The sequence below is a fragment of the Salmo salar genome, chromosome ssa09 (assembly GCF_905237065.1).
Source record: "Salmo salar chromosome ssa09, Ssal_v3.1, whole genome shotgun sequence".
NCBI lineage: Eukaryota > Metazoa > Chordata > Actinopteri > Salmoniformes > Salmonidae > Salmo > Salmo salar.
In genome coordinates this window covers 25,041,466-25,058,998 of record NC_059450.1, presented here as the reverse complement: position 1 = coordinate 25,058,998, position 17,533 = coordinate 25,041,466, and the positions used below count along the sequence as shown (strand labels likewise).

The 17,533-nt window shown below is 42.5% G+C and overlaps 1 protein-coding gene across 10 annotated transcripts in view; it reads left to right on the top strand.

The window, feature by feature from the left end:
* Positions 1-648: 648 nt before the first annotated feature.
* The window catches only part of LOC106610960 (kinesin light chain 1), a 51,314-nt gene continuing 34,429 nt past the window's right edge, over positions 649-17,533 (top strand). For 9 of the 10 annotated variants that reach the window (XR_006770974.1, XR_006770975.1, XM_045723514.1 and 6 more), the window contains exon 1: positions 721-1,147. The gene's annotated coding sequence lies outside the window, so the exon portion shown is untranslated. The other variant, XM_014210690.2, reaches the window with a different exon arrangement.

Here is a 17,533-nt window from a genome sequence, read left to right as displayed (position 1 = left end):
AATATATTTTAACTTTTTTGGTTACTACATGATTCCATATGTGCTATTTCATAGTTTTGATGTCTTCACTATTATTCTACAATGTAGAACATTGGAAAAATAAAGAAAAACCCTTGAATGAGTAGGTGTGTCCAAACTTTTGACTGGTACTGAATCTAATCAAAATTATGGAGTTGATTGATTGTATGATAGAGCTTTTGTGCATATACATTTTATTAATTCAACATGTTAATGACAACACTTCATTAATCAATATATATATGCTACAGTAAACAATCGATGGCATTGTCGCAATGTTATTGTCGCTTCCCCTTTAAAGGAGCAATCAGCAGTTTATACATCCGTTTTTGGACTTAGTAATTAATGATATGTACCCATTGAGTCTTGACTGGCTCATGAGCTTATTTCAACTGTCCTACCTAGTCAGAACCCAAAATATAAGTTTTGTTTACTACAAGTTTTATAAACAAAGTAAACGAACACTATAAAACCTCAAAACATGGTTAAAATTATAATTTTGAAATCATGGATTGTCGGTCTTTGCATCCATAGCTTTGTTTATGAATTTGAGAGTGGTACATTTCTCCAGCCCCATCACTCATCTTTTTTACAAGAACAGTGGATACGCTTTGTGATTGTTTCTACTCCTGATTGCCCCTTTAATCTAAATATGATGACATCATGATCAAGGAAGGGAGCTGGGTCGCGAGGAAGGTAACGCCATTTTCGCACAGCGTTAGTCCGACTAAATGTGTCTCTAAAGACGTTAGACCTAGCTGGTTAGTTACATGAAATGAAAAGTAGCTCGTGTATTTAGCTAACTTGAAAGATCATGTAACACAGGCGAATATATGTCATTTTTGTTTCGCAATCTCTTGACGTACTTTGGTATGTAGTCACCGACGATGCAGCGATAAGCAATCAAATTCGCGGCGTGACAGTTAGGTTAAGGTTAGCTAGCTAAACTGCATTGGTTTGGGTATCTCCAGTCAGTAAGGAAGAAAAGCGCAAGATATTAAATAGTTAGCTGAGCTAAGTTTATAAACAGTTAATAACTTGGTCTTTGAGGTATACAACATTTCAGTTTTGAATCAGATTGAAGTCGGACTAACACTTTACTTGGGGGCAACGGATGTTCAATAGAACGGTAAGATTGACTGGCTGGGATTGTCTGTCAGTGGCAGCTAATGTTGACTACCAGCTAGCGTTAGCTAGTTAGATGCCGAACAGACTATTGCCGATATCATTGCATCTAGTTAAAGCAATCTCTTTCTGTTCAATTAACAGAAATACATTTAATCTGAGAAATTATAACATGTTGCGTACAGCATGTGGCTAGCTAGCTACAGTACACTTGTTATTGATTTATCCTGAGATTAGGTTGTTAGGAGTATTCAGTTAGTTTATGCTAGCTAGCTACAGTAATTTATCTGTTATAAACACAAACCACGCACTAAAACTGCGGCTAGCTAGGTTTGAGGACACTTAACAGGTACTACCGATTCCTCCATTTATAGCATATGAATAGTTAATTAGATAACCGAGAAGGGGACCTTAATGAAAACAGTTCAGTTGGCCAAGTATCTATGTGTCTACAGTAGCTAGATATATGTTCTCCTCACCCTCTGAGCTACTGTTTTTTTCTGTGACTGCTTGCCTAGCGTTGATGGTTGTCATTGAAATTCAGGATGGATGTTCTGTAGGAGGACTCTTGTGCCCTCTGAAAGTGTGTGTGTGTTGATCAGGAGTATGTAGACGCTGTGGTGACTAGGGATACTGAACCCAGTGTATTTTGGCTGGCAGCTGGGGGTTTGAAAGTCAGGTGGCTGTGAATGTGAATTCTACTAGGCTGTGTGGAACTGAGGAACTTGCCACTATCGTGGAGTCTCAGAGCTGGCAGATGTTTTGTGTAGTTTTTTTCTTCATTTTTGGATGAATAGTACAGCTGAAGTAATACTATACACACACACACTGTACCTACCCCACACCATCAATACCCACCCTTCATTTCTTGCTTCTCGAGCTGCATTGAATTACCAAAAATATCCATGGGTCCACACATGTTTACTGAACTCGCAAAAATAAGTGAAGGGTTGTTTTGAAGCTGATTATGTCCTGGCCTGAGTGTGAAGATGGCCCAGGGCAAAGTAACCATGCAAATCCCTTAGACTGGAGCCCAAGGGAAGCTGCCATCTATAAATTGTGGATGCTGCATAGTACATGGATAGAACAATGACACACACACACACACACTGAAGGCCCTGCCTGTTGTTTTAGACACTGTTGTGGTCAGTGTGGGGTGGCTGGTTGGGTGGGAACGTTTCTCTCAGTATCCTTGCTCCGGAGTCACAGTTGATGATTATCAGCTTGCACAAGGCTGACTAACCCTATGAGTAGTCTTACATAATCTCTACATCTTAATGCAAGAATGTTCACCAGTACAAGCACTGTGTTGGTTCCTCTTATTCACTGATTGGTTTTTGCTTTCTCTGCTATAGTGGAGGTGTTATAAAACCTTGCCGTCAAGCAGGGAAATGGTTCCAATTGTTTTTCCACCATTAATATTTCCCATAGTGGATTTTAGAAACACTTAAAATAAGGACTGTTTTTTGTGTAGGCTTATCCTGGCGTGATGTTTTGATAACCATCTAAACCTCTCTTGGACAGGGGGACTTTTATCAATATATCCAGATCTATTTACTCTCAGATTCGAAAATATTAATTAGCATCAAAGTAGACATCATGCAAAACTACAAATCCCTGCAAGCTCCTGCACGTCATCTCTAGCTGACACCTTTGCTAACAGGTATTGTGTCAATTTAAAACTTGCACAAGACAGTTCTCAGAATTGTCCTTTTAAAGAAATGTAGCCAATTTATTCATTACTACATTTAGCTAACATTAGTTTAATCCAGAGATTTGGCAGTCTTGTCCAGATCATGGCATTTGTAGTTCTTTATGATAGCCACATTAGAAGCTAATTAGCATTTATTTTTTGGGGTGTAAATACAGTCAAATATATTGATAAAAGTCACCGGCCCATCAACGCGGCTAATTTTAGAGTCCCCCATCTTGGCGATATTGAGACATTTTTGCATTTTAAGCATATTTTCTGCCATTCTATACATTATTCAATGGAGTTGATTTTTTTTGTTGCAGTTTTAAAGCAAATTTCCTGCAGTTCTATGCATTTTTTATGGCTCATGCTGTGTTCTTTTGCTTAATCATATACTGAGCCAATCAGATGTTTTATTATTAAGTTATTGACCGTTACAGTTGAAGTCAGAAGTTTACATACACTTATGTTGGAGTCATTAACTTATTTTTCAGCCACAAATTTCTTGTTAACAAACTACAGTTTTGGCAAGTCGGTTAGGACATCTACTTTGTGCATGACACTAGTCATTTTTCCAACAATTGTTTACAGACAGATTATTTCACTTATAATTCACTGTATCACAATTCCAGTGGGTCAGAAGTTTACATACACTAAGTTGACTGTGCCTTTAAACAGCTTGGACAATTCCAGAAAAATATGTCATGGCTTTAGAAGCTTCTGATAGGCTAATTGATATAATTGTAGGTGTGGATGTATTTCAAGGCCTACCTTCAAACTCAGTGCCTCTTTGCTTGACATCATGGGAACATCAAAAGAAATCAGCCCAGACCTAAAAAATGGTATACCTCCACAAGTCTAATTTATCCTTGGGAGCAATTTCCAAATGCCTGAAGGTACCACGTTCATCTGTACAAACAATAGTATGCAAGTATAAACACCATGGGACCACACATAACGTCATACCGCTCAGGAAGGAGACGCGTTCTGTCTCCTAGAGATGAACGTACTTTGGTGCAAAAAGTGCAAATCAATCCCAGAACAACAGCAAAGGACCTTTTGAAGATGCTGGAGTAAACGGGTACAAAAGCATCTATATCCCTTTAAAACAAGTCCTATATCGCCATTACCTGAAAGGCCGCTCAGCAAGGAAGAAGCCACTGCTCCAAAACCGCCATAAAAAAGCCAGACTACGGTTTGCAACTGCACATGGGGACAAAGATCGTACTTTTTTGAGAAATGTCCTCTGGTCTGATGAAACAAAAATAGAACTGTTTGGCCATAATGACCATCGTTATGTTTGAAGGAAAAAGGGAGAGGCTTGCAAGCCAAAGAACACCATCCCAACCGTGAAGCACGGGGGTGGCAACATCATGTTGTAGGGGTGCTTTGCTGCAGGAGGGACTGGTGCACTTCACAAAATAGATGGCATCAGGTAAGAAAATGATGTGGATATATTGTAGCAACATCTCAAGACTTCAGTCATGAAGTTAAAGCTTGGTCGCAAATGGGTCTTCCAAATGGACAATGACCCTAAGCATACTTCCAAAGTTGTCAAAATGGCTTAAGGACAACACAGTCAAGGTATTGGAGTGGCCATCACAAAGCCCTGACCTCAATCCTATAGACAATTTGTGGGCAGAACTGAAAAAGCGTGTGCGAGCAAGGAGGCCTACAAACCTGACTCAGTTACACCAGCTCTGTCAGGAGGAATGGGCCAAAATTCACCCATCTTATTGTGGGAAGCTTGTGGAAGGCTACCCGAAGCGTTTGACCCAAGTGTCGCCACCATGCTCGATGCTATGTACAAGGACCGCTACTTCGATGCCGACAAGAAAAAAGGTTTACGTGAAGTGTTACATACACAGCTGGACAAGATAAAAACGGACACAGTGACAATGCGCTCCGAGGAAGAGGGGCCACGGACAGACAGAACTGAAACTTCACTGCTTGACTTATGATGAAATCCTGGTTGAATGAAACGACTGAACAAATGAACAAGGACACAGCACAGCAAGTAAGTGAAATAGGTTTTGATTATGTTTTACTGGTAATCGGGACATACGTAAATGCCAACAAAATAACTTTGGTCAGTGGTGTGTGTGTGTCTGTGTGTGTAACCTTTTATTTAACTAGGCAAGTCAGTTAAGAACAAATTGTTATTTACAATTACTGCCTACCCTGGCCAAACCCGGACGGCGCTGGGCCAATTGTGCGTTGCCCTATGGGACTCCCAATCATGGCCGAATGTGATTCAGCCTGGATTCGAACCAGGGACTCTAGTGACGCCTCTTGCACTGAGATGTAGTGCCTTAGACCTCTGTGTGTGTGTGTGTGTGTGTGTGTGTGTGAACTAGTTAACTGTACTAGAATGCTTAAAAGGCCGCTAAAATTGTAAATATTGGTATTGTTTATTTATTTTTTGGCAATATTGGTGTCGGCCAAAAATGTCATATCGGTGCATCACTAGTTATGTGTAAGTTCCCACTCTTGGCCAATTTCAATGCTAGAAAAAAGTATTTCCCAGGTATTTTTAGTACCTTCTCAGAAAAAGTATAAAATCACTTATGTCAAATTAAGAGGATGTTGAAAATGGGACATTAATAACTAACATCTTATGTTTCTCCGAGACGTAACAAAGAAACTGACAACATAGAGCTGGCGGGATTTTCCATGCACCAGCAGAACAGAGACGCTACCTCTGGTAAGACTAGGGGTGAGGGTGTGTCTTTTTGTCAAATACAGCTGGTGCGCGATGTCTAATATTAAAGAAGTCTAGGTATTGCTCGCTTGAGGTAGAGTACCTTATGATAAGCTGTAGACCACACTATCTACCAAAAAAGTTCTCATCTGTATTATTCGTTGCCGTCTATTTACCACCACAAAGCGACGCTGGCACTAACACGGCTCTCAACCAACTCTATAAGGCCATAAGCAAAGAAGAAAATGCTCACCCGGAAGCGGCGCTCCTAGTGGCCGGGGATTTTAATGCAGGCAAACTTAAATCAGTTTTACCACATTTTTACCAGCATGTCACATGTGCAACTAGGGGGAAAAAATCCTAGACCTCCTTTACTCACACAGAGATGCATTAAAAGCTCTCCCCCACCCTCCATTTGGCAAATCTGACCACAATTCTATCCTCCTGATTCCATCTTACAAGCAAAAACTAAAGTAGGATGTACCAGTGACTCGCTCAATACGGAAGGGGTCAGATGACACGGCTGCTACACTAAAGGACTGTTTTGCTAGCACAGACTGGAATATGTTCCGGGATTCATCCAATGCCATTGAGGAATACCCCACCTCAGTCATCGGCTTCATCAATAAGTGCATCGACGACGTCGTCCCCACAGTGACTGTACGTACATAACCCAACCAGAAGCCATGGATTTACAGGCAACACCCGCATCGAGCTAAAGGCTAGAGCTGCCGCTTTCAAGGAGTGGGAGACTAACCCGGACGCTTATAATAAATCCCCCTATGCCCTCAGACTAACCATCAAACAAGCAAAGCGTCATTGCAGGATTAAGATTGAATCCTACTACACCGGCTCTGACACTCGTCAGATGTGGCAGGGTTTGAAAACTATTACCGACTACAAAGGGAAATCCAGAAGCGAGCTGTCCAGTGACGCGAGCCTACCAGACGAGCTAAATGCCTTTTATGCTCGCTTCGAGGCAAGCAACACTGAAGCATGCACGAGAGCACCAGCTGTTCTGGATGACTGTGTGATAACGCTCTTGGTAGCCGACGTGAACAAAACCTTTTAAACAGGTCAACATTCACAAAGCCACTGGGCCAGACGGATAACCAGGACATGTACTCAAAGCATGCACGGACCAACTGTCAAGTGTCTTCACTGACATTCTCTCCCTGACCAAGTCTGTAATACCTACATGTTCCAAGCAGACCACCGTAGTCCCTGTGCCCAAGGAAGCGAATGTAAGCTGCCTAAATTATTACCGCCCCGTGGCACTCACGTCAGTAGCCCATGAAGTGCTTTGAAAGGCTGGTCATGGCTCACATCTGCATCCTCCCGGACACCCACTCCAATTCGCATACTGCACCAACAGACCTACAGATGACTCCACACCGCCCTTTCTCACCTGGACAAAAGGAACACCTATGTGAGAATGCTGTTCATCGACTACAGCTCAGCGTTCAACACCATAGTGCCCACGAAGCTCATCACTAAGCAAAGTACTCTGGGACTAAACACCTCCCTCTGCAACTGGATCCTGGACTTCCTGATGGGCCGCCCCCAGGTGGTAAGAGTAGGCAATAACACGTCTGCCACACTGGTCCTTAACACCGGGGCCCCTCAGGGGTGTGTACCCCTCCTGTATTCCCTGTTCACCCACGACTGCATGGTTAAACATGACTCCAACACCATCATTAAGTTTGCTGACGACACCGTGGTATGCCTGATCACCGACAACAATGAGACGGGCTATAGGGAGGTCAGAGAACTGGCAGTGTGGTGCCAGGACAACAACTTTTCCCTCATTGTGAGCAAGACAAAGGAGCTGATCGTGGACTACAGGAAAAGGTGGGCCGAACAGGCCCCCATTAACGTCGATGGGGCTGTAGTGGAACGGGTCGAGAGTTTAAAGTTCCTTGGTGTCCACGTCACCAACAAACTATCATGGTCCAAACATATCAAGACAGTCATGAAGAATGGACGACAAAACCTTTTCCCCCTCAGGAGACTGAAAAGATTTGTAATGGGCCCCCAGATCCTCAAAATGTTCTACAGCTGCACCATCGAGAGTATCCTGACCGGTTGCATCACCGCCTGGTATGGCAACGTATCGGCATCTGACCGTAAGGCCAGAGGGTAGTGCAAACGGCCCAGTACATCACTGGGGCCAAGCTTCCTGCCATCCAGGACCTATATAATAGGCGGTGTCAGAGGAAAAGCCCATAAAATTGTCAGAGACTCCAGTCACCCAAGTTATATACTTTTCTCTGCTACCACACGGCAAGTGGTACCAGAGCTCCAAGTATAGGACCAAAAGGCTCCTCAACAGCTTCCACCCCCAAGCCAATAGACAGACTGCTGAATAATTCATAAAAATCGCCACCGGACAATTTACATTGACAGCCCCACTCTTGTACACTGCTGCTACTCGTTTGTTTGTTACCTATGCATAGTCACTTCGGCCCCACCTACATGTACAGATTACCTCAACTAGCCTGTACCCCTGCACACTGACTCGGTGCCTCGTTATTCTTAGTTACTTTTTATTATTACTTTTTAAGTTAGCCTACTTGGTAAATATTTTCTTCTTCTTGAACTGCACTGTTGGTTAAGGGCTTGTAAGTATTTCACGGTAAAGTCTGCACTTGTATTTGGCGCATGTGTCAAATAAAGTTTGATTTGAGATTCATGTGCTCAAATATGCACGTAACATATATATTTTATGGGGGCTCATTACTATTTCTTGCCAATTGAAAACATGAGTTTTTCATGCTAGCTTTCGTGTCGACATTTCAGTCACACAGTAGCAACGTAACATGGTGAACTACTACAAGATAATATATTTCAGGGAGTCACAGTTTACATTTTTAAATGCATTTTGTCTTATTTTACTGTTAAATGAACCTCGCATTGTTATACATGGCATTTTTGTAAATTTTACATTTGTCTTGGGTGGGCTTCAAAATGATCATTACTAGAGGTCGACCGATTATGATTTTTCAACGCTGATACCGATTATTGGAGGACCAAAAAAAAGCCGCTACCGATTAATCGGCTGGAATTTAATATTTTGTATATTTTTTTTTATTTAAATTTTAACATTTTTTTATAAATTGTATTTTTTAAATGTATTTGTAATAATGACAATTACAACAATACTGAATGAACACTTATTTTTAACTTAATGCATCAAAATCAATTTAGCCTCAAATAAATAATGAAACGTGTTCAATTTGGTTTAAATAATGCAAAAACAAAGTGTTGGAGAAGAAAGTAAAAGTGCATTATGTGCCAAGTAAAAAAGCTAACATTTACAGTGGGGGAAAAAAGTATTTGATCCCCTGCTGATTTTGTACGTTTGCCCACTGACAAAGAAAGGATCAGTCTATAATTCTAATGGTAGGTTTATTTGAACAGTGAGAGACAGAATAACAACAAAAAAATCCTGAAAAACGCATGTCAAAAATGTTATAAAATGATTTGCATTTTAATGAGGGAAATAAGTATTTGACCCCTCTGCAAAACGTGACTTAGTACTTGGTGGCAAAACCCTTGTTGGCAATCAGAGGACAGACGTTTCTTGTAGTTGGCCACCAGGTTTGCACACATCTCAGGAGGGATTTTGTCCCACTCCTCTTTGCAGATCTTCTCCAAGTCATTAAGGTTTTGAGACTGACGTTTGGCAACTCGAACCTTCAGCTCCCTCCACAGATTTTCTATGGGATTAAGGTCTGGAGACTGGCTAGGCCACTCCAGGACCTTAATGTGCTTCTTCTTGAGCTACTCCTTTGTTGCCTTGGCTGTGTGTTTTGGGTCATGGTCATGCTGGAATACCCATCCACGACCCATTTTCGATGCCCTGGCTGAGGGGAGGAGGTTCTCACCCAAGATATGACGGTACATGGCCCCATCCATCGTCCCTTTGATGCGGTGAAGTTGTCCTGTCCCCTTAGCAGAAAAACACCCCCAAAGCATAATGTTTCCACCTCCATGTTTGACGGTGGAGATGGTGTTCTTGGGTCATAGGCAGCATTCCTCCTCCTCCAAACACGGCGAGTTGAGTTGATGCCAAAGAGCTCCATTTTGGTCTCATCTGACCACAACACTTTCACCCAGTTGTCCTCTGAGTCATTCAGATATTCATTGGCAAACTTCAGACGGGCATGTATATGTATTCTTGTGCAGGGGGACCTTGCGGGCGCTGCAGGATTTCAGTCCTTCGGCTTAGTGTGTTATCAATTGTTTTACTTGGTGACTATGGTCCCAGCTGCCTTGAGATCATTGACAAGATCCTCCCGAGTAGTTCTGGGCTGATTCCTCACCGTTCTCATGATCATTGCAACTCCACGAGGTGAGATCTTGCATGGAGCCCCAGGCCGAGGGATATTGACAGTTCTTTTGTGTTTCTTCCATTTGCGAATAATCGCACCAAATGTTGTCACCTTCTCAACAAGCTGCTTGGCGATGGTCTTGTAGCCCATTCAGCCTTGTGTAGGTCTACAATCTTGTCCCTGACATCCTTGGAGAGCTCTTTGGACTTGGCCATGGTGGAGAGTTTGGAATCTGATTGATTGATTGCTTCTGTGGACAGGTGTCTTTTTTACAGGTAACAAGCTGCGGTTAGGAGCACTCCCTTTAAGAGTGTGCTCCTAATCTCAGCTCGTTACCTGTATAAAAGACACCTGGGAGCCAGAAATCTTTCTGATTGAGAGGGGGTCAAATACTTATTTCCCTCATTAATTAGTAGTATTGAAGAAGTGGGCTTATTTGGAATATGCATGGACTGAAAGGGTACATTCACCACCCATTAAGCCCTGCTTGAACTTTTCACATATTTTATCAAATATTTGTCATATAAAAGTCATAAAGATTCAAATGAGAGATTTTTATTACAAGAATTAGAGCAGTACATGTTAGAAATGTGAACTTAGATGTTGGTGTGCTTAATAGGTACACATCTTTTCTACATACTTTTGTTTTTTGTCTTAATTTTACAGTGAAAGCTTTTCCAAGAAATGTTTTGCGCTGTTTGGACCGAAAAAATGCTTAGGATTAAATTGGCAGACAAATTCCTGCATCTAAAACCTCAACTCTGAGAGCTTGTCTGAGGTGATGGTGGTGTTAACTGCCAGTCAATGATTTCATGCATGGAGGTCTAGAGGTGCCTTCTGTGCAGCACTCTCACTTGGCTCAGACAGTATGAAGTTGATCTCTGTCGGTCACCTGTGGTCTATTTGTTTTCTAGACATAGCCTACTGTATGCATTCATTCCCTAAAGCCTTTCAACACCTTATTCTGCAGTATTGTGCAGGGAATTTGTTCATTTGAGGATCCTACCTCCCCTCTGCATCTCCATAACAGCAACAAATTTGACTCCAGGGAAGTGCTTGTATGTGTTTTAACACCCCTTTTAAGGACACTGAGTCTCCCCGGGCTATGCTTTAATCCAGATTTACATTTTTAACGATAACATCAAAATACTTCCCTCTTCCTCCCTATGGTCCTTTTTGTTCTGGGTTTCATCTGAAGAAAGAAACAAAAACTAGAGCATGAAAGTTTGATACAGAAAGAAAATGGCGAATGGTGGCTGGCCTGCTGGCTAAGTTGGCTGGCCTGCTGGCTAAGTTGGCTGGCCTGCTGGCTAAGTTGGCTGGCCTGCTGGCTATGGTGGCTGGCCTGCTGGCTAAGTTGGCTGGCCTGCTGGCTAAGTTGGCTGGCCTGCTGGCTAAGTTGGCTGGCCTGCTGGCTAAGTTGGCTGGCCTGCTGGATAGGCTAATTGAGTCTGCATGCACTTTCTTGCTGTCCTACAGTTACAAATAACACCTCCATTCAGACAATTAAATTGGAACTGACAGCGTTTTAACTACTTTGCAGATATCAAACAATCATAAAATCGGTCATATCAAATTCCCAGTTTATGCTACAAAACTAACTTTATAAGATGTTTTAAAAATATGTTTGTTGTGTATTGATATTCTAGTTTTGTCTCTTTAGGGCACCTTTAATCCCCCTTGCTGAAATCCCCCTATGTTGAAATGTTTGGAATGTTCTTCCCGTGAAATGCATAAAAAAAATGCCCACGTTAATTTCTACTCCCGTCTCATGTCATGTCCTTATGTTAGTTGTATAGCACACTGTATTACTTATACAACAAAACTGGCGACAAGGAAGAAACATTCTCGTGTTTGTGCTCATTATCTTCGGCAGAAAGTCGGTTAAATTTGTTTAGTTTTTTCTCCGCTGTAGAAAGACGCAAACAAAACGTGAAGCTAGCCAGTCGAGTGATGCTAGCTAGCTTTTGATGTCACAGAAACGAGAGCCTCGAGGGATAGGAAGAGTTTCACTGCGGGTGAAAGTGAAGTTATCTTCAGTTAAAAGGGGTCCGTGAGTAAGGGACCGTCTGAAAAGTGTGAGAAAGTAAAATAAACCGAAAATGTCTGCGTTGGTTGGAAATATAGGAACATTTGATGAATCTGTGGAACAATGGAGTTCTTACACAGAACGTTTTGAGTACTTTGTTGGCAAATGGAATTAAAGCAGAAGTTGTTGTGCCAACATTTTTGACTGAATGTTTTTCCTCCCATAACAATCTACTGCGCAGCCTAGTAACACCTGAAAAACCTGGTGATAAATCATATGATGAAATTGTGGCTACCTTAACCTCTCTAGGCTAGGCGGGACGAATTCGTCCCACCTACGTAACAGCCACGGCTATCCTGTGGCGCGATTTTCAAAACCTTAAAAATCCTATTACTTCAATTTCTCAAACATATGACTATTTTACAGCCATTTAAAGATAAGACTCTCGTTAATCTAACCACACTGTCCGATTTCAAAAAGGCTTTACAACGAAAGCAAAACATTAGATTATGTCAGCAGAGTACCAAGCCAGAAATAATCAGACACCCATTTTTCAAGCCAGCATATAATGTCACCAAAACCCAGAAGACAGCTAAATGCAGCACTCACCTTTGATCTTCATCAGATGACAACCCTAGGACATTATGTTATACAATACATGCATGTTTTGTTCAATCAAGTTCATATTTATATCAAAAACCAGCTTTTTTACATTAGCATGTGACGTTCAGAACTAGCATACCCCCCGCAAACTTCCGGGGAATTCGCTAACATTTTACTAAATTACTCACGATAAACGTTCACAAAAAGCATAACAATTATTTTAAGAATTATAGATACAGACCTCCTCTATGCACTCGATATGTCCGATTTTAAAATAGCTTTTGGTGAAAGCACATTTTGCAATATTCTAAGTACATAGCCCAGGCATCACGGGCTCGCTATTTAGACACCCGGCAAGTTTAGCACTCACCATAATCATATTTACTATTATAAAAATGTCATTACCTTTTGTTGTCTTCGTCAGAATACACACCCAGGACAGCTACTTCAATAACAAATGTTGGTTTGGTCCAAAATAATCCATCGTTATATCCGAATAGCGGCGTTTTGTTCGTATGCGTTCCAGACACTATCCGAAATAGTAAAGAAGTGTCACGCGCTTAGCGCAATTCGTGACAATAAAATTCTAAGTATTCCATTACCGTACGTCGAAGCATGTCAACCGCTGTTTAAAATCAATTTTACGACATTTTTCTCGTAGAAAAGCGATAATATTCCGACAGGGAATCTCCTTTTCGGCAAACAGAGGAAAAAAATCCCAAAGGCGGGGGCGGTCGGGGTCACGCGCATAAGCTAGTGTCTCTTGATGGGCCACTTGAGAAAGGCGATAATGTGTTTCAGCCTGGGGCTGGAATGACGACATTCTGTTTTTTCCCGGGCTCTGAGAGCCTATGGAAGACGTGGGAAGTGTCACGTTAGAGCAGAGATCCTTAGTAAATGATAGAGATGGAAAAGAAGTTCAACAAATGGTCAGACAGGCCACTTCCTGTAAAGGAATCTCTCAGGTTTTGACCTGCCATTTGAGTTCTGTTATACTCACAGACACCATTCAAACAGTTTTAGAAAATGTAGGGTGTTTTCTATCCATATGTAATAAGTATATGCATATTCTAGTTACTGAGTAGGAGTGGTAACCAGATTAAATCGGGTATGTTTTTTATCCAGCCGTGTCAATGCTGCCCCCTAGCCCTAACAGGTTAATCTAACCACACTGTCCGATTTCAAAAAGGCTTTACAACGAAAGCAAAACATTAGATTATGTCAGCAGAGTACCAAGCCAGAAATAATCAGACACCCATTTTTCAAGCCAGCATATAATGTCACCAAAACCCAGAAGACAGCTAAATGCAGCACTCACCTTTGATGATCTTCATCAGATGACAACCCTAGGATATTATGTTATACAATACATGCATGTTTTGTTCAATCAAGTTCATATTTATATCAAAAACCAGCTTTTTACATTAGCATGTGACGTTCAGAACTAGCATACCCCCCGCAAACTTCCGGGGAATTTACTGACAGTTTGCTAAATTACTCACGATAAACGTTCACAAAAAGCATAACAATTATTTTAAGAATTATAGATACATTACTCCTCTATGCACTCGATATGTCCGATTTTAAAATAGCTTTTCGGATGAAGCACATTTTGCAATATTTTAAGTACATAGCCCGGCATCACAGCGCTAGTTATTTAGACACCCACGCAGTTCAGCCTTCACCAAAATCACATTTCCTATAAGAAACATTTTCTTACCTTTCTTGTTCTTCGTCAGAATGCAGTCCCAGGACTTCTTCTTCAATAACAAATGTAGGTTTGGTCCCAAATAATCCATCATTATATCCAAACAGCGACGTTTTGTTCGTGAGTTCTAGACACTATCAGAATGGTAATCCATGGTCACGAGCATAGCGCATGGCGTGACAAAAAATGTCTAAATATTCCATTACCGTACTTCGAAGCATGTCAACCGCTGTTTAAAACCAATTTTTCTGCCATTTATCTTGTAGAAAAGCGATAATATTCCGACCGGGAATCTGCAATAAACTAAACAGCCGAATTAAAATACTCCACGGGGGCTAATCGCGCACGCGCCTCACTCCATTGTCACCTAATGGGACACTTGAATAAGATGATAATCTGTTTCAGCCTGAGGCTGTCTCGTCAACCTTCATGATTTTCCCGCGTCCTGAGAGCCTATTGGAGCCCTGGGAATTGTCACGTTACAGCTAAGATCCTTACTTTTCAATAAACAGATGCAAGACGCACGACTCCTTGTCAGACAGGCCACTTCCTGCATGAAACCTTGTCAGGTTTTTGCCTGCCATAGGAGTTCTGTTATACTCACAGACACCATTCAAACAGTTTTAGAAACTTTAGGGTGTTTTCTATCCAAACCTGAACAATAATATGCATATTCTAGCTTCTGAGTTGGTGTAGGAGGCAGTTAAAAATGGGCACATATTTTTTCCAAAATTGTCAATACTGCCCCCTAGCCCAAACAGGTTAAAATACAAGGCAGGAGGTGGCAAGCTATGCTATCGCTGTGGGAATCCAGGTCACCAAGCAGAGGAGTGTTGGTGCAAAGAATTAGACTGCAGAAGTTGTGGAAAAAAGGGTCACATCGAACATGCATGTAAAAACAAAAAGGGACAATCAAAGGTACTGAACAAAGGAAAAGTGACTTCAGGGAGTACAAAAAGAAAGTGCATAAAATGGAGCACACAGAGGATGAACAAAGTGATTCTCTTTCTGAAGGGGAAGAATCTTTGCATGTTTTGTCCATTTCAGACATGGACACGGATACTGGGTGACACCACTACTGGATGGAAACGCAATACGGATGCAAGTGGACACTGGAGCAGCTATATCTTTGCTGTCTGAGGCTGTATACAAGGAGAAACTACATCACCTCACACTACAGCCCACAAAGATGACGCTGAAAACATACACCGGTGAGATTGTTCCAGTGAGAGGAAGTGTGATTTTTACAGTGGAGCTCAACAAACAGAAGGTAAAGCTACCACTCTACATTGTGAAAGGCAACCATCCAGCATTGCTAGTACACACATGGCTGGAAAAGATCAAACCAAACTGGCAGAAATTCACATGGTTGCAAAAGAGGACACAAACCGACAAGGGATATTGAGGAAACACGCGGATGTGTTCAAAGGAGAACTTGGCTGTATGAAAGACATAACAGTTAAACTGACCATGAAACCAGACAGCAAGCCAAAATGCTTCAAAGCTAGACCTGTCCCATACGCCATAAAACCTAAAGTTGAAATTGAGCTAAACAGACTAGTGGAGAGTGGGGTATTGGATCCAGTGAATGTTAGTGAATGGGCTACACCCGTTGTTCCAGTCATTAAAAAAAAGATGGATCACTCAGACTCTGTGGTGATTTCAAAGTCACCATTAACCCAGTCTCGACTGCTGAAAAATATCCACTACCCCTCTTTGACGACCTCCTTTTCTCGTTTAGCTGGAGGACAAAAATTCAGTAAGATAGCCCTGACGTAAGTTTATCTACAGATGCATGTGGACCAAGAGTCACAAGAACTGTTGACCATAGTGACTCACAAAGGACTGTACAGGTACTGGAGGCTTCCTTTTGGAATCACCTCAGCTCTGGCCTTGTTTCAGAGAGCTATGGACCAGATACTGAGTGGGCTGACTGGGGTCCAATGTTACCTCTGATCTACTCATCACCGGCAAAAATGAGCAGGAGCACCTGAGAAACCTGAACTCTACACTACAGAGATTGGATGAGTACGGTCTGAGGGTCCGGAAGGACAAATGCGAGTTTTTCCGACCCTCTATTGAGTACCTGGGCCACGTCATCGACAGTTCGGGGCTCCACAAGGCGCCATCGAAGGTGAAGGCCGTTGCGGAAGCTTCATCCCCACAGAACGTGAGTCGGCTGAGATCATTCTTAGGACTACTGACATACTACGCAAAGTTTGTGCCAAACCTAGCTAACATGTTAAAGCCGCTGCGTGAACTTTTGAACAAAACCAAACAGTGGAAGTGGACTGACAGATGTGAGGAGGCCTTCAAGAAAGTGAAAACAGCCTTAGGGCCTCTGACTGAGCTAACGCACTTCAACCCCAACTTGCCATTACAGTTGGCATGTGATGCATCGCCTTATGGCGTTGGTGCGGTTGTCTCAGACATCATGCCATCAGGTGAAGAAAAGCCAATTGCTTTTGCATCACGGACCTTAAGTAAAGCCGATAGCAATAATGCACAGACAGAGCGTGTGAAGCACTCGCCATTGTGTTTGGAGTTAAGAAATTTCATCAGTGAATTGTGGCCGACAATTCACACTGCTGACGGACCATAGACCCCTCACCTCATTCTTTGGTCCCCACACCGGCATTCCGTCGCTTGCAGCCAGCTGCATGCAGCGATGGGAGTTATTGTTATCTGCTAACCAGTACGATATCAAGTACAGAAGGTCTGAGCAGCACTGCAATGCAGATGGCCTCTCAAGGCTTCCCTTACCTAGTGAGGAGAAACGAGCTCACAGTTCAGTTTGGATGCTTGCTATGGGGATTTCGAGTCATCATACCGCCGCCACTGAGAAGGCAGGTGCTTGAAGAACTCCATTCAGGGCACTGTGGCATGGTGCGAATGAAGGAGATTGCACGCAGCTACTTTTGGTGACCAGGTTTGGACGCAGCTATCTAAGACGAGGTCAAGTCATGTTCTGCATGTCAAAAGATGAGGAACATGCCTCAGGTAGCGTCACTACACCCATGGGACTTCCCAGAGGGGCCTTGGCAGCGAGTCCACATAGACTATGCAGGCCCACTGGAGGATCGTATGTTCTTTGTCGTAGTTGACGCACACAGCAAATGGCCTGAGGTCACAGTGATGAAGAGCACCTCAGCGGAGAGAACCATCGAAGAGCTCCGGTCAATCTTCAGTCGCTTCGGCTTGCCAACACAACTCATTAGCGATAATGGCCCCCAACTGGTGTCTGAAGAGTTCCGGTCATTCATGGAAGCAAATGGAATTCAGCACATCAAGTCAGCGCCGTATCACCCTGCAACGAACGGCC